Source organism: Patagioenas fasciata, chromosome 3, assembly GCF_037038585.1.
Source record: "Patagioenas fasciata isolate bPatFas1 chromosome 3, bPatFas1.hap1, whole genome shotgun sequence".
Classification (NCBI taxonomy): domain Eukaryota; kingdom Metazoa; phylum Chordata; class Aves; order Columbiformes; family Columbidae; genus Patagioenas; species Patagioenas fasciata.
In genome coordinates, this window is record NC_092522.1 from 72,905,811 (window position 1) to 72,928,939 (window position 23,129).

Here is a 23,129-nt window from a genome sequence, read left to right on the forward strand (position 1 = left end):
CAGCTGGTTCTACATGACTTTCTGCTGTAAGCGGCTACTTACCCAGGCTGCCTGAGCCACACTTCAGAGGCTGTCAGATGCTTCAGTGCTCTTTGTTAGCTGGGCACAGAGTCAGAGGGGAAAGAGGATTTTCTGCTTTTCCAGCCCTGCTTCTTGCAACTTGTCTCTAGTAGATTTCCCTCAGTTGCAGGTTCTCTGTCTTAAGCAGTAGGTCAAACACAGCTCCAGCCAGTCTCAGGGACTTAGCATCACCAGCCCAGGTGCAGCCTCTTTAGAATATGAATGAAGGATTTTCCCGATTTCTTTATCTTAAATGTAACACTTATTTTTCATTAAGAGTTTAAGCTTATGTGCTGAGTTTCCTAAATGAGCAAATCACAATGCATGGGTGCATGCACCAGAGGCCAGACCGCTTTTCAGCCAGTATGTGTTAGCAGGTTTTATATACCATGTATCTCTCTGTTCAGAATAATAAAGTTTAACATGATGCATTTTTCCTTAGGCAGAATCCTCATCCTTGCCTAATTTCTGCACCTCTCATTTGATGACACCTTTTGTGACATTCTTATAGCAATCTGGCATGAATCTCTTCCCTTTCATCAACATAGAATTGCAACAGAAAATCTTTAGTGAACTGAAGCTGACTTACAACTTCCCAGTCACTGGCTTGTACAAAGTATAGGTATATTTTCTATTCCATCTTCCAGTTAGCAGTGATACTGCTATTGCAAAAATAGGCAGAGTGGCCTCACCACTGCACACTCTCAGCACCATGCTGTCAATGTCATTCTGTTGCTGAAACCACTCCCAAACTAAAATTGAGCTGCAACACAGAAATCCCCTGTTTTGGCAAACATTGTTTGAGCCGGTTTATATTTCATTCCTTAGTTGCATGTATAATCTCACCTGTCACTTTCTTCATTGCCTCCACCTGGATCCAAAGATGCATTCTGTTATACTCAAGAGTAGAGTTTCTGTAGCACACAGGCCAGCTTAGATGTCTGAATTTTGTTCCAGATCTGTATTTGGAGTCTCATAAAACTCCTACTAGCTTTAGATGAAGTAGGTTCACTCCTAAACAGCAAAATTAGCTTTGCGTAAACTATCAAAACTAGTTCACAGTAGAACAGTTACTTGGAGTACTTGATTCAATCTCCCTCCTGTTTCAGCTGGCTTTGTTTGCACACTGTGAGCCTTGGACCCTGTATAGTTGTTTGTTGCCTATCTATATTTGTCACTATAGCTGCAATCCCTTTCTTGGTGTAGGTAATCAGTTCAAGAACACCTTATTCTGCTACAGATCTTCACTAAATCCTGTGAAGATCTTCTTACAAATTGCTTAAGAGCATTTTGTAACAAAACACTCACAGAATGTAGTGTTCTTGCTGCAGTCAAGAAATTGTAAATCATACTGGATATTATGTCTGCTTCTTAAATGTCAGCATGTTGAAAGGGGTTTGTATTCTCTAACAGTATTCTATGACTTTATGCATGGTTTTGAGACTAAAGGTTGTTTTCTTAGAAAAGACTCTACCATTAAGTATTTAGTCTAACTTGCATTAAACCGTCCTCCCCAATAGATGATCGAAACTTTGATGACAAATAATCACCTCAAATATTTGCCAAGAGCAGCTACATCTCTGATGGCCCACTAAGGCAGGTAGAAAAAAAAAATCCTTTCTTTCTGAGTGAATCTACTGTGGCTACCCAAGCCACAATTTTTTATTCTTCAGCTTAAAGAGGTTTATACTTTTCCCTTTAAAACAAACAAACAAAAAAACCAAGCAAACAGCCTAGTTCAGATGAAGAACACGCCAGAGACTAACTCAAACAAGACTGTCTTCCTGTCCTCTACTCCTTAGAAAAATGCCCTCTACCCAACAGACAGGCCAATTCTTTCCATTTACAAAAATGTCCTCTACTTATTATTTCTCCATAAAATTATGTTTTGACTTCAGCTCCAAAAGAATGAAAAAGATTTGCAACTACCATTTATAAGTCAAAACCACTGAAGCATCAAATCATATCAGACTCATAAAAGTAGAAGACTTTTGTAAGATCAAAAGCTATGCAAATGCTGCATTGCAGCTCAGGTATATTCACATCAGGAGGACCACAAGAGTACAGTTTTCAAATTATAATAAAAAAAGGTTAAGTGTATGTACCATCTTCTGTTCTTATTATGATCGTGCATATTCATTAAAATAATCTTTTTTTCAGCTCTCTACAGCAGCAGTACGAGAAATCAGAACTATTTTGCCTAACAGCATTTGTTAAAGATAGTTATGAAGACACTGAACTGATTTAACCTTTTCAATATCCTATAATTTTGACTAGCTGGCATCCTTCCCCTACCTCACAGCCCAGAAGCTGAAGTCACAAGTGTTAAGAAATCAATTGAGCTGTGGAAGAGCTTTGAAAAGGTCACTACAGTACATTCAGCTACTGTCTTTCAAAGCTTGCATGGGGGCTCGAAATCACCTTCTTGTGCCAAAGACAGCAAGCACAAATCCAAAAGAATGAGTATGTCTACACTGTGAGCTGGAGGCAGACAAACTTGATCTGCCCACACTCGAAGGTGGTTGGATAGGAGCCAGCTGTGATCTGGAAGTTGTATAGATATATTTGCATGGCAGTATGGCCCTGTGTTTGAACTAGCGTGTTTCTTTGAGGCACATACACAACACAATGAAGTGAAATGTTTCACTGCATTCTCCATCTATCTGAAATATAAGTCTCAGGCAGGGCAACCTTAGGAAATGTCATCCCCACAAAACACCTTCAGAAAAAGAGTGTGGAAGTGTAATCAGAATGTTTTCTGTCACCTTCCTTCACAAAAAGGTTTTCAGATGCTTCATTAATAATACAGATTTTTCAGCAAGGCACCAAATAACTCCAGTCAGAACTGGACCAGTACATAAAATACCAAAAATTTTCTTCTGTTTGATTTTGCATCTTGGCACAGGAGAATGTTTCAAGGCGGGGATTATAGATTTGAAATCTGACTTCACAGAACAGGCAAGTATGGGGAACACAGAGAAAGAGAGCCTGGAAGGAAAAACTTTGCAAGCTTTCCAGGAAAAAAAACTATTCCAGTTAGGATATTTGCAAGGATAATGTTGCCATTTTCCAAACATTAGTATCAGAAAGTGCATTCAAGTGCTCTGTGTTTACAGTATGCCAGATTTCAGTGCTTTTTCACAGGTTTAGCCAAAGTAAAGAGTAAGCTTTATATTTACAACAGAGCAGAGATGAACTCTCTAGTCTTGTACACAGGCTGGTTAGAAGACAGGACACGTGAGACAGACAATCACAAACCCATAGAAGGAGTTTTAAACAGAAGGTTGCATCTTATTGTCTTTTAACTTTAATATCAAGCCTCCTCCATCTCAAAGAACCCTGCATTCTTTAAGCCAACTGCAGCATTAAAGCAGCCTCATGCCAAGAAGCAACTTTTGAGATTGGCCTTTCCATCCTCCTCTGTCAGATTCTGACTCTTCTCATCTTCTTCCTGCAGGGAGAAATGCGGTGCACATGAAGGTGGCTGGCACAGAGGCTGTAGGATTTTTTTCTCCATCCAAGCTAATAGAATCAGTGGTTATTTCAAAAGCTTCATTTTCACCTGTGGGAGCTGTTTCCTTTGAACTTCTCACTTGCTCTGGACAATTTTAAACAAAAAAAGTGAACTCCACTTTAAATGTGAAGATTTTAAGCTTTTATTTGTGCTTTTTATTAACTAGCACTGGCAGTCTGCCAGAGTAAGTTGAAAAACCCACTACATACCTTATCCTGAAAGGAAAAAAATAATGCCCTGAATTCCAAATTTCAGTGATAACGTATGATTAAATAGTGTCATCAGAAATTCTCAGAAATGTAGTTCAAACACCATTTGGGGGCAGAAAGGGTAAAATGCATGCAGAGAGGATTTATTGCTACATAAAATGATTTTGTTCACACAGAATTAATTATCCTTCTTTCGTGCCTTATACCTCAGCCAAAGGCAGCAGATAGAGTTGGTAAAACCTCTTGTTCATCACCATCACCAGAAGCAGGATTGATATTAGTCACTATCAGATATTCTGAGGAAGCAGGGAGAGAAGGAAATATTCCAAGCAGCACAGCCTGCCTCTCTACTTAGGATCCTGTGGGATCCCAGCAGACTTACCCTATTTATTGAGAAAAGGGCTGTATTGTTTTGAGGTTTGTGATGGTGGTAGTAGCTTACAGAGGCAAAAGAGTGCCAGCAAACCCCATGCAAGTGGATTTGGCAGTGTTACAAAATCCTGAACAGAACCCTCCAATTTACATTGAGCTACCCAGCTTCCTAAAAGCATAGGAGAGAAATTACATTGTATCACACATCACTCTGGTGGTGGCGATTGACTGAAATCAGTTCTATAACACAATTAAGCCAAATTAATAAAGAGAGACAAGTGTACTGGACTTGAATACACCACCATTTCCAGGTCTAAGACACATTCAGGTTTTCATATTCCTCTGGCCAAACCATGGCTGTAAAAGCTGAGGAAGGCATGATAAATACTTCAAAATCTTCAGCAAAGACAGCAACATATAATAGAAAGAAGATAGGCAGCAACATAACTTCTACTCATTCATTATGATTTCTGATTTGAAATATGGGCTAAGTTCAGGTCCAGTACCCCTGACTAAAACTTCTTCTAATGCTGATAGTGATCAAGGGCATCTTGACATAAACCCAACACTGGTTTGCCTTATACCATAAAGTTAAATAACGTTATAAATCAACCAGGTGTGGAGTACTGGAGTACTCACCACGACACCTTCCCTTCAATAGAGGTGAGCTGATGATTTCTTTAAGTGACTTGAGCACGTCATTACATTTATTTCAAAAATCCTGTGTGTCCTATTTGGTGTGCTGTTTCTGGAGCCCCCCTTCTCAATGGCAACTGGTACTTTGATCTTCCAGATTCTGTGTACTCTAAGATGTAAGTTAATGGTAAAGTACCAGGCACCTCTTCTACTATCTGGCCTTTTTCTTCGCTCTCCACCCTCTGTAGTTTCCAACACAGCTTAAGGTACTGAGAAATACAGTGCTCTCTATGTCATAAGACATTTTGCAAAATATTAGTGTGTCATAAAACTTCTCCCAGGCTCTGTACTGCACATTGTCTGCACACTTGAGCAAGGAAATCCATAAAAATGTTTATTAGGATAGAAAAAGTTCTGCATTAAAAGGGACCTTTTTAATTTCCTTCTTGCTCTCTACTTTCACTGTTTAACTTCATGTAGCTTATCTAATCATTACTTCTTGGAAAGCAAAATGAAACAACCTATTTTTACATACGGGAGGGGAACGGGTATTTTTTTTCCTTTTCTTTTCATAAGACATCCCACTAATCCAAGAACTCCTGAAAATTCATAATTAAATGTATTTTACTTTTAAATCAAGTATAAATGATATATATGATTCATGTTCTGCAAATTGCATATTCTATGGGAGGGACTTCTGTTAAAAGGCACAATAAAGTGAATATCTGGATAGAAGAAGATCTGTCTAATAGACGGAACAAGAAAGAGGTAGCCTGAGGATCTTTTCAGGTAGAGATGAAAGTCACAAGTGAGTGTGTGAATTAAAAAGAGCAGATCCATTTATCTCTGTCTCTTTACACCTGGGCTGAATGTTAAGAACCATCTGTCAAAACCGCATGTGAGGCAATAAAGAGCATTTTGTTTATCTATGAATAAATTAAGAGCCTTGGACAGGATGCCAGCAGAAGCACAGTAAGTTAAGTTGATTGTCTCACAATCCACTCTGGCAGTTGTCCTTTCTGAGGAACCCCAAGAGGGCTTTTGATGGATTTGCTCAGAGGCGGAAGGGGAAAATATCCAAGAAATTTCAGAGTCAGGTCTTTGTTTTCATTATCGTCTTTCTGATTGCCACCATTCTCCTTTCAGAGCACAGATGTTGTGTTTCTTAGGAGAGAACAGGCTAAGTGGAGCTACTAGAAACTTCTAAGGGCTGTCCCACTAAAGGATGAGTGATTATGAGAAGCAAAGAAGCTGACAGATTTGAAGGACCTGAACATCACTGTGGCCATCATCACTGATGCAGAGTGTGTTTCTACACATAAAGCCAAGGGACCTGTAACTGGAAAGATCCAATCATGCTCGAGTTTCTGGCAACCCTTCAATAAACCACTCAGACCTCCAAAGAGGATAAAGAAACAGAAGAACTTTAAATTAATCATTATCTGTGCTGTAAATGATTTATGAATTTGGGCAAGTTATTTAACTTTCACTCTTCTTTTAAAGCAACTAGGAAAAATATATTGTCTAGAATATACTCTATTAACCTATTATTTTTACATGATATGTTCTGAAGTCTATATGCTAGGGATTTCTTCAATCAGAGTGACCCAAAATGGCAATGAACTTTAAAATAATCCTGAATTCTATAAAAAAACAATTCCTCTGTATCAGAATAAAACTTTCCAAACCTTCAAAATGGAGCCAGGACTAATAAAAGACCAATCAACTTTGTAATAAGAGAGACTTGGCTGGGAAGAGGGGGAGAACTGGAGAGGAAGAAATGCCTAATAAAATGTTTGGTGTTCACTCTCATGGAAGCACGACCTTATAATTACAGTATCCTGAGAAGGTCTCAAATGAGCCAAGTTCAGTTCCCACCTCTTCCGCAGAATTCTGGCACAGCCTCGGCCAATTAACCAAATCCCTCTGTACTGCAGAATAGGCAGGCATAATAGTAGCACTCCCCACTGCCTAGTCACGTCTAGTTAGACTGTTAAAAAGAATTATTTCTTATAAGGTACAAGTTGTTCCTTTTTACGCTTCTGTGCAGGGGACCTAGAACAGTTGTAGCAAAGGCTTTAAGTTCTACAAGTAAAAAACAAGGCGGGGAGGGAATTTATTACTTCTCATTATTACTAAAGTCTCTTGATGGAATTAATGTAGGAGCTTTTCTTCTAAGGGCAGATTTTTCAGAATGACACCAAATTCTCAGAATGACCAACCTTGCTGTCTCAGCAATGCAGATGAAAAGTAGAGGATTTTCACATGAAGTAGTAAGGCCAGCAGACTGCTGGACCCTCCATGGGGAAGTGGCAAGGACTGAGAGTATTCTGGCACCCTTGATCCACTGTCTGCTGCATGATTTTGAGTATTTTTAACAATCCCCTTGCGGGGATGCAGAGGATAAATTGTTGTTTGGCAGGTTATTGTAAAGATTTCAGCATACACCATTAATATAAGCTAAGAAGCATGGATATTGAGCGAAGAGAGGGAGAATATAAGGTTCTATGCCTTACAATGCTTACTGGTGAAGTGAGCTGTAAGTAAAATAAGTCTGACCCTGCTAACACTACCTTAAACGCTTTTTTCAGACTGACTTAATTATGCTGACCCTGGCTGGCATCCTTACACTTTCCCACAAATCAGTAGCAGCCTCTGTTTTTGTGACCTACACACAAATCTGGTAGGGTAGTTTGAGCTGTCATCCCGCTTTTCATGTTTACAAAATATGTGCCTTTTGTAGTCTCTAGATAGACATAATGGCTTCTCTTCTGGTTTTTACTCAGCAGAGAAAAATAAGAGCACAAAAATGTGTGTGTACGTATTCATGTTTCTTGACAGTATTATTTCATGCAATGTGGAAGAACGAAGTACTTGGTGCAGTTCTGTTGTCTATGATCAATCAATGTAGGTCATGATATTGGTAGTCTACAACAGGCACATTTTTTGGCCCTATAGGTATTGTAACCACAGATAAATAGACCATTTGTTATTTATTGTTTTACTGATCATGTCATTCACCTTCTTACTACAAAATTCAGCTCCATGAAATTCACTTTAATATTTCATGTCTGAACAACTTTGTCTGAGGAGCCTTAAAAACACAAAAGTTACAATTTCTGAATTTGAAATCCAAATTTAACCCTATTGATTCCCATTGACACTGAGTGTTTGCCATGGATTATATGGAATTATGTCAGCCTGGGGACTAGGATGGAGACATTCTGTTCTGGCATAGACACTGATAGTCTCACCACACTTCATGTTTCAATATCCACTGCCGTCTGCATCTGTCAGAGTAGATGGACAGTTTACAAAGCTGAGCACAGGAGATTCCACACTTCTATCTCTGTAGTGAGTGCTGGGACTTAAAGTCATTAATAACACATACAACATATGTGTGTTATATTTTTCAAAAAAGGTTAATTTTTTTTTCCATTTACTTTTTCTCTACTACTAACTCTCTTTCACATGGCCTTATGGCAGAGGTAAGAGTTGTGGTCAGAAAAAACCACTTAAATTTAGAAAGGGGTGACAGGTAGCTGTAGATCACCTTCATCTATGTGTCTTTTCAGTCCTGGACTGGTTCAGGAGATAAGAGTTGTGGTGATGTTTAGAAAACCTCATACAAATTGCAACATCCATCCTCTGACTTTAGAGTAATGAAGTTCCCCCACAGCAAAATGTACTGCATCGTAGCTCCTAGTATATACCAGCTTCTTTGTCAACAAAACCCTCAGCTGCAGTGTTCAAGGCCTGTTCACCTTCCAGGTGTCATCCTGGCCACAGTGCTTGACACAAGGCTGAAACAGGGCATTTGTATGTGGGCAAGATGTAACCAAGGTTTCACTAGAGGTAAGTCATATAGAGTGCCTTGCTCATTATACAGAGGTAAGTGCCTTGCTCCAAAGGGATTTTGAAGCAATCAGATTGTTTCAAAGGAGATCCTGGCCCATAATAGATAGGATTAAGTCGGGGATGGATTGTAGAAGAGACAATAAAAGCTGTCTTTTTTAAAACTTTCCGAATGTTCCTAAGGTAGCTTTTTCAACATGAGTTGAATACATGAGCAATATATGGCAGCCTAATGGTCTAGCACTCTTTCCTTTGGTGTGACTTCATTCCTGGCTGTTCCAACTGCAAGTAATGTGTTGATGAAATGTTCATAACAGGTCATGGTGTCTTCCGTGTTCTACATGTATTCACACTTGCCTGGGTAAAAAACAGCACTGGTAATCAAAAACATCTCAAGCCTTTGCTCCTTTGGGAAAAATAATCCCTCCAGGGTGAAACACTGTAGGAAATTAAATATTCACACATATATCAGCAACCCAGAGGAAATATGAATAAAGAATCACTTTCAGTTTTAGAAGAAATATATTTTAAGGCAATATACCCCAGATTAGATTTGTTTATGCTGAAGTTACTTTTTAATTTGGCTGTAGGTCTCTGTAAGGAAAAATGCTAGAGCAGACTCTGACAAATCTGGTAGTCCAAACATCCTTTCTGTTCCTAAATTGTCCATCAAATTGCTCATTTAAAAATCTCAGACTCCATCAAATCCAATCATTCCAGGCAATAAGCACTACTTTAGGAATTATTTCAAGGAATTAAAATTAATAAAAAGGTTTTCATCAAGTGGCATTGCAAGCTTACTCTGTTGGTGAGTTTGCAATGTAGCTAATGCACGCAGCTAAATCTTGCATCAACTTTGCCTTCCTTCTTTTACTATACCCATTATAATGTCTCCATTCAGCTCTATTTTGCCTCTTCTCCTTGATTTAAAGAACTTGTGGACTTCAGAATTAGACATCTGACATATTATTATATAAAATGTTTCAAAAAGGTTATAGGAAGGAAATGGTTTATTTTCTTAATTTCCTTAGATCTTCATTGGTTCAATCTGAGTTATGCTCCACAAGACTTACTCATAAACATGCTGTTGTCAGAATACTCCCTCATTTATCCCCTTGAGTCAGGCTGATACAGATTCCAGTTAGAATCATAGAGGTATAGGAGACAAAGAAGAGGTATAGGAGACAAAGGTATAGGAGACAAAGACTGTGAGAGACTGTGGAGCTTGAGTCTAGCTTTCAGAAGAGTTTTTCTAAACATGTTTGTTTGTTCTTCCAGTCTCAAGAACTTTTATACATAACTATTCCAAAAGAGAAATAAATCATTTTGAGTGTAGAGAATCTACTACAATATTCATTTGGGCACATTGAAAATTAGCTGAAAATTCCTTTAAACACTATTTTCTACCTTTTTTAGTGCAGCTGATAATGTGGGGGTTTTTGTTATACAAGTTGGATACATGCCATTGCCATCTAGTGTTCCAAGAGAGATTGTATAAGATAGTAATGAATGCACATTTCATTTCAGATTTTGCTGTTATTTTAGCAGGGCAAGATATTAATCACAATACTGAAACTTCAACATGCACAGCATGATCACAACCACTACAGCTGACAGGCATCTTCCTATGTCAGCCTCCTTCCCACACTCAGATCTCCATCGCCGCTCGCACAGCTATTTAATTCTGTGCAAAGGAAAACACTCGGATCCAAAGGCTGCTAAAAGTCACAAACTTTCTGATTACTTTAACATATAGTTGGAGCAGTGTGAGGGTGAATAAGGAGGTTAAGCTGGTTCATTTGATAAGCTCAATAGAAAGGCTTGCGAGACCAGCTTAATGCAATTCAACAAGTTACCTTATATAAAAGGAGGAATGTAAACAGGAGGTATACCTCTAACCTGTAATTCATCTGGCCATCAATATTCCAAGGAGATGAAGATATTCTTGCAAAAATCCAAGAAGGTTGTCTTGCAAACATCCATTTCAAAATGAAAACGGTTGGTCAAGTATTTTTTTTGTTCATATTAATGAGGTTTCATTTCTATTGCTGTTCCCCCAGTCCCTTTGTATATGCAACAGAGGATTCTGCATGTAATTTTTTTTCCTCATTATTGATAGGCCACAGGTTTTAAAATATACTTCTATGCCCGGGGAAAAAGAAAAAAAAAAAAGAAGTAGTGCAAGCAAGGTAACCAGTCACAACACAGGAAATTCAGACAAACAATTTATAAATAATCCATAATATAAAATGGGTTTGTTGTTTGGCAGATGCTTGCAAGTAATGACTGTTTCCATAAAATTCTAGATCTGGTTACGAACAGAAAAAAAAAGGGGGGGGGGGAGAGCTATATTCAATGAGATTATTATTATTCACGTTAATCCTTTGACACAGAGAATAGAAATTGTCATTACCCCTGAAAGAAACTAGGATAGATGTGTTACTTTCTAGATTATATAAACCATTATTGCATTGTTCACAAACTCTGGGAGCATTACAATTTTAACAGATCAAAAAGTTAAACAAATCTATGATAAATACCTTCTATGCCCAGAGGAAGGTCAGAAGTACTTCAAAAAGCAAAGGAGCCAATCCAATTTTACAAGATTAACAAATCTCATATAATGACAGGAAAAGTACTTAGATAAATTACAAAAAAGCACCAAATCTGAATTGGTAAGACTCTAAGCTTGGGATTTTTTTGCAGTAATTAAAAAAAAAAAAAGGCTACAGTAAAAATTTGGAGTATTGTTTCACCCAGTAAATTCTTCATTTCCAAATCTCTGCTTTTTTTTTTGTTTTTTGTCTTGGTTAAAAGCAGACAGCTTAGACAACACATCTAAAAAAAGGCTTTTGATTCTCCTTGTTTATTTAAATCAATTAAAATTACCTAATCACTTGGTGTTGTGGCTAATCTCTTGTTATTAATACCTTATTCTGTTCACACACTCTTTTTCAAAGATACATGTACAAATAAAAATGTGCTGTGATCACAAACAACTGACAATTTCTGGGTTAAGTACTGCCACCACAAACAACAAAAAAAAATGAAGTCTAGCGTCTTCTCTATCCAGCAGAAGAAATGAATTCATACATCAAACTTTGAGTAAAGTGTAAGACAAAAAGTAATTTTCCCCCTATAACAATATATATTAAAGTCTGTGTTGATTTTATATGTAGAGTTCTCCTATTGTTCCGAATAAGATATTCTATCACTTATGCATGCTAGTAGCAATTTGTGAGATGTATTAGATAAAGAACATTGGTAAGCTTTTTAAAATAAGACTTGAAATGAAGAAGTGAGTTAAAACCACCTAATTATTGGTGATTTAGCCTGCAACAGGTTTTCATGGATGTGAAAGGTGCATAGTTCAGATGGACCAGTTCCCCTTCCCAGCAAAATTTTGCTCTCAAAATACATTCTCCAATTAAATGGACCTAACAGTCAACAGGCTTAAAAAATAGAGTTAAATCTATGTATTTATTGATACCTTATTTTTTAACACAATTTTATTTTTCCAGTTTCTTGTTTTTCCTTTCTTTTTATTACATTCTCAGAGCATTACTGCATGTCCTTCTGAGAAGCATAAAGCCATTGTTACAAGCCTGAGTACAGTGGAGACATTCCTTATTGAACTGTAGAGAGTAATAAATCAGTTTTCATATACTGTTTGATCATAGCAGCAGAAGAAAAGGTGAAACTTCTACCTATCAATTAGCTGAACACAGATAGTGACTTCCTGTTACACAGAGATACTTCAAATCCTTAACTGACCCAAAAAGGTAGATAATATGTCAGTTCTCAACTTTGCACACTCTCTGAATTAAAAAAAGCAAAAGTAGTTCATTGTTAAGGAGATTTTAGTGAGATGAACAACCCTAATTCAAAAGCAAAATTAGATTTGGCATTCAAGTGTCAAATGGAACTACTCTAATTTAGTAAATGCTTGTTTAAAAAAATCCAGCTCAACAAAATATTCATAAGTATCATGGACTTTCCTTTCACCTTGTTGATGAGTGGCTCAGTATATGGAAATTACTTCATTACATTCTACTGCTTTAGAAATTTTTCTGGAAGTAAGAGTTTTGTAAGCATCCATACATGCTCATAATTTCTTACAAGAGGACAAAAGCTCAGAGAAAATGACATAGCTCATCTTCCCTTACACTCACAAATCCAAAAACTCATCTCTGTAGACTATGAGCTGAAAAAAAGCCCTTTTGCCCTCAGCCACTCAGACTGTGACTGCCTGGACATTCCGCTCCAAAGAATGAAGAGCCTGGAGAACAAAAAGTGCTGCAGGAACAGCAAGGAAAAAAATGGGCATTAATTTTATTCTGGTTTTGTTTATTTCAGAGTTTATTGTCAGCGTGAGGTGGAACCAGGACATTGTTATAAGAGACCTGCCTGTCATGACTGTCTCAGAAGTAGTAACTTTATAACACGGATAAAAATGTTTTTAAAGTATATTTTCTGAGTGGTTGAAATGCTGCTTGTTCTTAGGAAGGACATCTGCAAAGAGGTGGGGCTTCCATCGTATTCACAATCATAAAACATGGAATCATAGTGACAGCTGACAAACAATTGTTCATTTCCTCTTGGGTCTTGTCCCCCAGGTGAAATTCACTTATGATGCTATGTGGCTTTGGAGAGGTCTTCTTCTTCCATCCCTAGAGTTCAACATCAGAATCAGGCATTTTTACTTAACCTGAAAGTAAAGACGGCAAAGCATGCTGAAAACAGGAGTAAGGGACATTTGTTATCTTGCCATACTCATAAGAACTGTACTGTGTGCTGTAGAGTGTAGAGTGCCATGCAGTCCTCCGTTTCAATGGTCCCTCTGGCTACCCTTCGCCACTCAACTGACATCTGTCACTCACTAGAGCAGTGAATCCCCTGACACTACACGAAGAGAGAAATTTAGTCCTGCCAGCAAGAAGCACCACATCCAGCGATGTTTCCAGGGACTAACACTTCATTTCTGCAAGGGTGCTCAATCCAGACCTGACCTGGCACGACTTCGCATCAGAAACAGATCCCTGTAGTCAGCTGCTCCCCCTGAGAGAGTTGGTCAGTGGAGTGCTACCCATTTGTGGAGGCAGAGGCAAGGGGTGCAATGCAGGGTTGCAGGAAGACCAGAGGCAATGCAGGGATGGGGTGCGGAGTGGGACTGTCAGGCCCATGACTCTACAGTGGAAAGAGGGAGGGAGGGAAAGAGAGAAGGAGGGAAGGAAGCTCTCTGCTAAGCCATGCACAGGAGGTACACAGTTCCAGGGAGTGGAGCCAGTTGTGCTAAACTGGCCAGACTGGCTTCTAGAACAGCTGTAGCTTGCCCAGAAGGTTGCACCACTCATTTCTAAATGTCCATATACACAGTAATGTCCTGATGTAAGTCATCCTTTTGCCCAGAGGAGAAAGACATTACTGCATTCCTGTATGTTTCAGCAATAAACATAATATTGTGGTATTATCCATTTTGTTTTGCACAGGAACATCAGAAAGCTTTGAGACTTCTGAGGAAGAGGTAGAAAGCCAGATTTAAAAACCAGTAAAATAACTCCTTATACAGAAGTTGGAAAAAATATGCTAAATATGGGACTCCCATTGTTTTCATGCACTTTTCCATTCAATTAATTTCCCTATGTTCTTTGAAAATCCAGTCGTCCATTCCCAAGGTACTGCAAGAAAATGAAAGAATATCACTCCAGTGCACAGCACCTTTCACCACTCAGCTCTCCAGATTAAGAGCTCCAGATAAATCCTTATCTGCTTTCTAGCAGCAGTCAGAAAGTGGTTTGTCTTCAAGAATATACCGCAGCAAAGTATGTACTTGAGAAAATAGCCATATTTGCAATTTTCTTTGTAAAAGGCAACTATCAAACACAGTAAAAAAGAGAAAAAATAAGTATCTGGTACGATCCACAATCACTTGCAGGTATTTTGAATAATTCTCATGTTGCAGATACATTTCTTTTTGAAATATTACACACAGGATCAATATTACCCTTGTCTCGACTTCATGGTTGCCCATTGCTGCAGATTTCACATAAGCCTTACTTCCTATGCTCCCTAAACATTGTTTTTTCTTTCTTTCTGCTTTTTCAGCTTTCACTTCTCCTGAGTTCTTTGGAAGGGGGCTTTAGTAGATGCTTTTCATTTCCTATATATTTCTGATTATTTTTTGAACTCCTTAGAGTCAGCCAGCCTTACCATATCAGGTCTCATGAGGCCACTCATTCTCACCCCCTTCAAAGTCTCCACAAATTAAACAGCACCTTTCTGTAAACTAACACTTTTAAATTACTTCTATTCACACTTGCCAGCATATTCTGCTTTGGTAAAGAGGATTTCAGGACAGATCTCAATAGTTTGCCTGCCTGAACAGGTTGTAAGGTTTTTTTCCTACAAGCCCCACTCGTAGCAAGATACCACCAGTAAAAAACACCATGTCACAGGAAATGTATCTCAAAAACAAACCAGTCCATTTTCACCTGAGTTTACCACAAAACAGATACTGAGGAAGAAACAACAGAAGATGCTTTCTGAGAGATAACTAAAACAAGAGGTTTGGGTAAGTATTCATATGCGCATCATTAATGTACATATGCAATACACCAAAACTACTTGCAGTTGTTCCTGATTTTGATGGAAACAGAACATGCTGAAAATAGGTTATTTTGTTTTGTTTTCAGAACGGACAGAAGATAAGCAGAAAAATGTTCACAGTACAAATATGCATCCATGGATTTCATATGGACAGATAGAAAAAGGTAGAAAAGCAAGAACCTGGGAAAACAATTAAAAATGATTGTTGCTTCCCCTTAGGTGTGTTAACCATCTCTGCAAATAGAACTCTTGATTTCTTTATTTTCCATTGACAGACGCTTCAAGTGAAATCCACTTAACAACCGCTCCTCCTAAGGTGGAACTGAAAATGAAAAGTGACAACAATTTTTTTTTTTAATGACTGAACATGGAAAAATGCAGAATATATAATATAAATGAGCTATACACCACACATAGACTGTGAGGGGTACTAGACCACAAACAGGCTGGATTAATACTGTGTAAACAGCACAAAGCAACTATAGAACTTTGAGCATGCATCTTTGAGAACTGTATCGCAACAGTAACTTTGTTCGAATTCCTTCACCCTTGCTGTAGACAGGACTCTTTCTACTAAGGAAATAATTCTGAAAGGCATTAAAGAGTTTTAAAAGAGGAATATGTAAATGTTAGACTTCAACAGGCACTGTTTCAGATATTTCAGATGTTGTTGTAGCTGCTATAATTGTTTCTAACACAAACAGGGCAGCCATGAGACACACCACCACTGGAACGGCACAGATCAGTTCAGTTTCACTTTATTATTTCTTGAGATGCAGGTTCTCAGGTGTGCAGTACAGGCTACCAGCTCCTCTTTCAACAAGGCTCATCATTTCCTCCTGCAGAAGTTTTGTTTGTAGGCTTATATGAAACAAGTATATCATGATGTACGAGGACATAAAAATCGATATGAAAAAGATTAAATTCCTCTAGGGTTTTGTCCAGAAACCCTGAGTGACCTTCAGTTTAATCAAGATAACTTTATTGTTCTCTACATTTTACCATTGATGGTAGCAAAGTTGTTCATAGCATGTAATTTAGATATGGTGAAAGATGTTTCAAAGCATCCAAAACATATTTCATTCTTGAATTTCCCCAAATAATGATTAGACAAATATAGTACTTGACCTTCCTATTTGTAACCTTAAAGCAAATCTAGAGCCACAGTCAAAATCAGAGAATAAGAATGAAGAACAGATATTTAGACTTTCTGAGCCTATGCCACATCAGTGCACACACTCTATCAGAATTCAAAATTGAAGGCAGAGTATGCAATATATTATTTCAGGGACCCCACAAGAATTTAAAGAAATATTAAAAAAAGAAACCAACAGCCATGTTTTAGTAAGTGGTGTTTGTCTTTCCAGCAAAAGAAAAGTTAGCTGGCAGAATTCAAGGATGACATCGAGACAATGGCTGTCGCCAGGCCTGAGCAGCCATTGAAGGTTAAAGTAACCTTCAGAGAAACAGCCCTTGCACTGACTACGTCACCAGTTTAAGAAAATGCTCTTCTTGATTATTGGACATTTAATATCTTGTTCACTGAGCAACAAGTAAACAGAGAGCAGACCTGTCCTGAGACCTGCAAAATCACCTGTATTAATGGTGAACATCAAATGTGTGGTGGTGTGCTCCCTGTGCCCCCCTGACCTGGCCTTTTCCTTTAACTGATCAAGTGGCAACCACCCCTGCTGGTCACAATGGGTGCATCTGCTCCTGATGGCTGCATCCAGCTCAAGGTAGATTTGAGAGTGACAGATAACAGCACAACAGCCAAAGGCTAATTTATGGTAATGAGCCCACCTGGCCACAGTGCTGATCGTGCCCAACTCAAGCCAAATTTGGAATAAACTGGCATCTGCAGTCAGTATGCAAAGATAACCATGAGTCAATCATATTATTCCATAAATGGTGGACAGACCAGAGCCCTTTGAGCTCTCCTGCACAGTAGTGGGCTGCATGCTGGCATCTGCCCTTGGATAGGGACACCTCTCAAGGTTACTCTTTAGGGCTGGGGGAATCTTTATTGCATCTGATACTTGATAAACAAGTTAGGAATAAGTGCACTGAAACTTTGTAATATTAGCTAAGTGATATAAACAATTGACTGTGTATATATAATGCTTTAGACATTAACCATTGACCAAGTCTCAGGCTAAGTCTGGATCCAGCCACACCTAAACTCCTCTCTGAGAAGGAGTTTAGAAAGCAAAGGGGTTCTTTCTGAACCTCATGACCCAACGGGAGGGCCTCCCTGCCAGTTGTCTGACCCTGTCTCCTATGCAGTAAATAAACCACTGTACTTTGCCATCAAATCTTGTTAAACCACTGTTGCATTTACTATCAAACTTTGTTACCAATCAACGTATTGCCACCTCTCTCTTATGAGTAAAGTGTATCACTCTATCCATGACAGAACATGACTGAGCATCAAAGAGATGCTGCCAAATGATCTAGTGCCAGCATGACTACTGCACTAATCCAGAAGGGAGTGACCTAAATCATGAAAAGAAAATAAAAAAAAGAAATCCTCTATTAAATGTTGAGAAATTAGAAAATAGCTCATTTACAAGGCTTTGAACAAAATAATAGTATATGATTTTCGGAAGCTGTCTTTGGAGTCACAGCTAATAATTACTATCCTCAGAACTGAAAAGTTACTTGGTTGTAGTAGAAATGAATATTCACACACTGCCAACCCACCTAATAAAAATATGCAAGAAAAGGAGGTCTGCTGCAAAGTGATTTTATGTGGGGTAGTTAAAAGGAACAGTACAAAATGTCACCACTAGTAACACCAGCAGATGCCAGGATTCATCTTTCACAGCTCAAGATGTCAAGAAATTAGGTCTCTGAATCTAAACTAATCACCTTCTGCTCCTGTTATAATTAATGGGGGGAGACTACAAACACTGCCCAAGCATAATTCATCTGACCTGCCTTAGAGATGTCTCAGGCATTTATATCCTGCAGCTACATGAAAGAAAATGTTGGACTGTTTCACTATAATTAATGTGCCAATACCTAATCTACATTTCCATCATAATCTACGGTAATTTCACTTTTTCTTTAATATTTTTTTACTTGACATTTATGAGTTTAAAAGCTCATGATAAGGGAAAAATCAGGGAAAGCTTGTCTCAAGATCTCTCAAAGTGCCTCCTCCTCTCTTACAATATTTGTTGTGAAAGTAACACAATAACAGTAAGAACAATTGTGAAAAAAAAAAATAAAAATACCATAGTGACCAGTAGACAACTCATAAAAATCGTGAGTGCTTGAGGAGTGAAAAGTTGGAAATATGCTTAAACTGACAATTAAATGAGAGAATAAATAAGTTTCCTCAAAATAAGCTAGTTGGACTTCCTGCCTTAGTTTCCCTAGTCATACACTGTTATTATTAAATACTGCTAAGATTAAGAATGTACCTCATGTGATCAACATAAAAAGTATTATAAATTGCGTAGCAGAATGTTTTCACACCAGGAGTGAAGTAAAAATATATTTATACTAGCAAGTGGTTTATGAGTAGTTCAGACCTTGGATTAGGCAAGAATATATCATAAACTCCCACCTTCTTATATTCCAGTAGACATGAATACTATTCACTTTCTCCATAATTTTAAGAATTACTAAAAGATCTGAAAGCTCCTACTGCTTTTTCAAGCTATAAACTGTATATTACAATCAGTGTATCATTTCAATAATACCCAAATATAAAGCTACACAGCATCTCATTTCTATGCTTGATGAAGCTGGAAGCTAGAAAGTTTACTAGAATCCTCTACAGTGATGTGCCTTAGAGGTGAAATACTAATTATTAACTCTTGTCTATTATGATGTGGTTTTCAAACATTCAAATACCATTTAGTATTTCCCCTATTACTACCCCTGGTTGAATATTATGCACTGCAAAATTAAAACACTTCATCCCACTTCCATGTAAATTTGGTTTTATTTTGACTACAGTCATTACCTGAGGCAGAACAGTATACATGTGAAAAACTACCTTAGCCTTGTCACCAGCAATCATCACACTTCATTCCTCTTTCATGCAAATATGTACACACACATACCCCTGAGGGCTTAATCCCTGACATCTAATGCACAGGCACATATCAACACACATTCTGAAAAATCACCTTTGCTGAAGTCCATTTGCACAGATGACAGACTCAAGGCAATCCACAGACTGGCTGAATTTCTTCTACAGAAGAGAAATATTTGGATATTTGGGAGTTGAGCTTACTCAATGCAGCTGAGTAAGATTCAGTCCTTCACAGTTCTTTTGCGTTAGTCAAAATTAATCAGTGTGGTAGACTGACACTGAATTTTTTTATTCATGTCTCTGCTAATCTTGATCATTCTGTAAAGTAAGCTAAGCCTTTTCAAAACATTCTATCATGACAAGTCACTCATATGAAACATATATAAAATTAGTGATCATAGTCTACAGTTCTTGAACTTAAATCTATCCCCCAAAGCCACCTGTTGAAAAATAGATATTAATGAGGGTTGTAGAGAGAAATAAAAGTTGAAGGAGATGAGATGGTGGAGCAAAAACTGAATACACTGAAATTTGTAAAAATTGTACACTGCTTTGTTTACACGTATCACAATTTTACATTTAAGTCCATTTAATGCTGTCATAAGATTGATATTTTTCCTTTATAAAACCTCGGCCTATTGGATAAGTATATCAGCACTCCATATTCTTTGCTTCTTTTTACATGCCAAAAACTTCTGATTTTTGCATTTTTAGCTCAGTAAAATTTTTTCTCAACTCAGCAATAAAAGGTGTTTCGCATGTTAATACAATAGTATGCTCAGAGCTCAGTCTCCTTGCAGACCTTCTCATTGAAATTCTTTGATTTGTGTTGAAAGTAGTTTTTATTGCTTTAGATTGCAATAGACCATTTTGTGTTTGTGAATGAAAACATATCAGGGGTGCAGGGAACCACCTCTCTTTATCTGTATACTGCACCTGAGAGAAGTGGAACAATAATCAACAACCTGCAGGGTTCTGCAAAGCTTTCTGCTTCATTCCTAGCTTAGTTCAGCTGGGGATGCAACTGGAAGAGACTGGTCCCAAACCAGCCATTTTCCCCTTTCATCTTCTGCTTCATCTATGTGCAGTTAACAGTACATCTATCTTGGACTTCAAATCCAGTGCATACACACATACAGGCACTTATGGTGTTTAGCAGCTCCCACACACACCTGGGGAACATGTAAGGAAGAATGTGAAATTACTAGATTTTAATGGTGTCTGTTTCATACATTTTGCAGACTGTAAATCCAGTCAGGGATGTACAAAAAACGTAGGGCTTTTACAGAAATCAGCCAAGAATTTCCAGGGTTTCCTCACTTCTGTGTGACTCAGCAGTTGTAGAGAACCATCATCCCTATAACAGAAAAGACTTTTTGCATTCTTTCTTCCTAAAGGATGTTGTTTCCAGGGACTGTGTGAACAGCAGGCAGGTCTTTACCTTGTGCTGGGTTCTGGCACAGGGATGGGCTACTGGAGTCCCTCGCTGGAAATCAAATGATATTGAGTTGTGTTTCAGGGTTATTTGAAAGCTGAATACTTTCCTGAGGAATTGTTTCTGCAGTGATTGCCAATTTTCTGCTTGAGAGGTTTATGATCAAATAGTTTCTGGCAGAAGCTTTTTGTTGGGTTCTTTCAGCTGCTGGTTTTCTGAGGACATTTGCTAGTGGATGTTCGAATTTCTTCTGCCGTTTCTGTTAACATTTACAGAACAAATTTCAGCACCTGCTAGAAGATGTGAGGCACTGATAACACATAGATGGAGAGGATGTGGGATCAGCTGTGGCAGGAAATAATAAATACAGTACTTTGACTACACAGCAGAAGATAAAGGTACAAATCCAATGACAGATGCTAAATAATTTAACATTACAAAGAAAAGGCTTAGTACTAACTTCAAAAGGGACCCAACTGGACACAGCTGTGATTGTATGATTCTATGATCTGTCCCAAATATCCTCCTAGGGTGAGTTCATTTCCAATGCAGTTTTCAAGAAGTACATGCTGAGGTCACTTTTAGACATCTGAGCATACCTGTTATAAAACCAAATTGAAATTATAATATTTATGCTGAGATGCACTTGTGAAATCAGGGACAACTAAAAATCCACAGTTAACTCAGCACACAGCAGGCATGAAAAACCTTGCATATGCTGAGGGAGTCAACACAGAGTGAGACACACTGAATTACCTGGCACTTGCATGAGGCAATATCATAATAATAACAACTATTTGTTTCTTCTGCTATATGCAGCAGAAGGCTGGGTAAATGAGTCACAAGTTAATACTGGACATAAAAATAAGACATTAAGAGGCCATTCCTATATCATTTGCATTTACAAGGAAAGCTGTTTTAAAACATACATACTTAGAAAATTGAGGCTCACCATGGAGACTTGAGATAAGCTGAAAAAAACAGTAGTCACTGTTATTCTCTTGAGATAATCCCAGCAGCTGAGGAAGTGGAATGACCATTACAGTGGTGAGCCAGCAACTTTATTCATTGTGGATTCTTCCTTTTGTCATTTGTTTTAAATTGGTTTTGGTTTTCTTCCTAATTGAATGTAATGCTTGCGAGAGTTGGGCCGACATGGTTGGAAAATTAAGTCCAATATGCTCATTCCTAAAATCGGCAGAGCACAGGCAGAAACCGCAGCCTTGCCCAGCTAAATATGTCCTCTGTGTTGTGAGCTGGGGAAGAAACCATTAATGTAACAACTGCTAAAATGCTTGTGCTTTCTCTGATGCAAATATCTTGTTTCAGCAACTGCATTAAAACCATGTATTTACTAACTAACTATAGCTCTCATTCACTTTCAGAATCAATTATATCTAACCTAGACTTATATCTATAAATCATTGACTATTATTATAATTGTCAGCCTTATCTCTGTTATTATTATCACTCCCTCCAGAGCCAACAGACTACTTTGTGATAGGCTACATACTGTGATATACTGTGACATGCCGTGATATGTGTATATATAGAGAAAGCATATGAGCTGTAGTAAAAGACAGGCCCCACTTCAGGGTGGACTAAGGCCAGAGCTTGGGAATCCTTTATGGAGAAAACCCATTATGCACCAGTGAAAGTCCTTTCTCAAACTCTTACGATTTCCATTCATGAATAAGATAGGTGACAGGTAAAGCACAACGATTTTACAGATGACTCAAATCACAGACAAATGAAGTGATGTGCCAGTACCCATCTTAAGGTAGGAATTAATCATAACCTTTTCAGAGCATTGCAAACATACCTGTGTTATATTTATTTTCTGTGGGTCTTTCCCTCTTTCTGTTTTCCTTTCTGTCCATATGCAGCTCTACTTTCTCTGTTCACCACCATATACTTATTCTTGTTGCTGCTCTGTTGTTGTTTAAACAGTTTCTCAACCCACACTACTGAGAGATCTATTTTAATGTTCTTTTGGCCATCACTTACTCAAAGTATTCAGTTGCTACTTTGCGGCTCCCATAGGAGTCTGTAGCTTGTGTTTGTAATACAGTTTCCACATCTTTGAGCAACTTTCTCTTGATTTGTTCACAAACAATATTGGTAATTACTATGATAATCCTAAAGTGAGACATCATCCACTATACTGCACCTTACCTCTTTCCAATATTGGTCATGCACCATTTCTAACTCTCTGTTCCCAGACTTTGTCTTGGCCAAATCAAGGACAGAGATAAAGACAATTAATGAATGGACATAATCCCACACTTGAAAGTATCTTTTTCAAGCACTGTTTAGTTTTCAAACCTAAACCAGAAAGAGGACAACTTATAAATGCTAAGAGATAATTAGTGACAGGGAAAAGACAACAGGAGA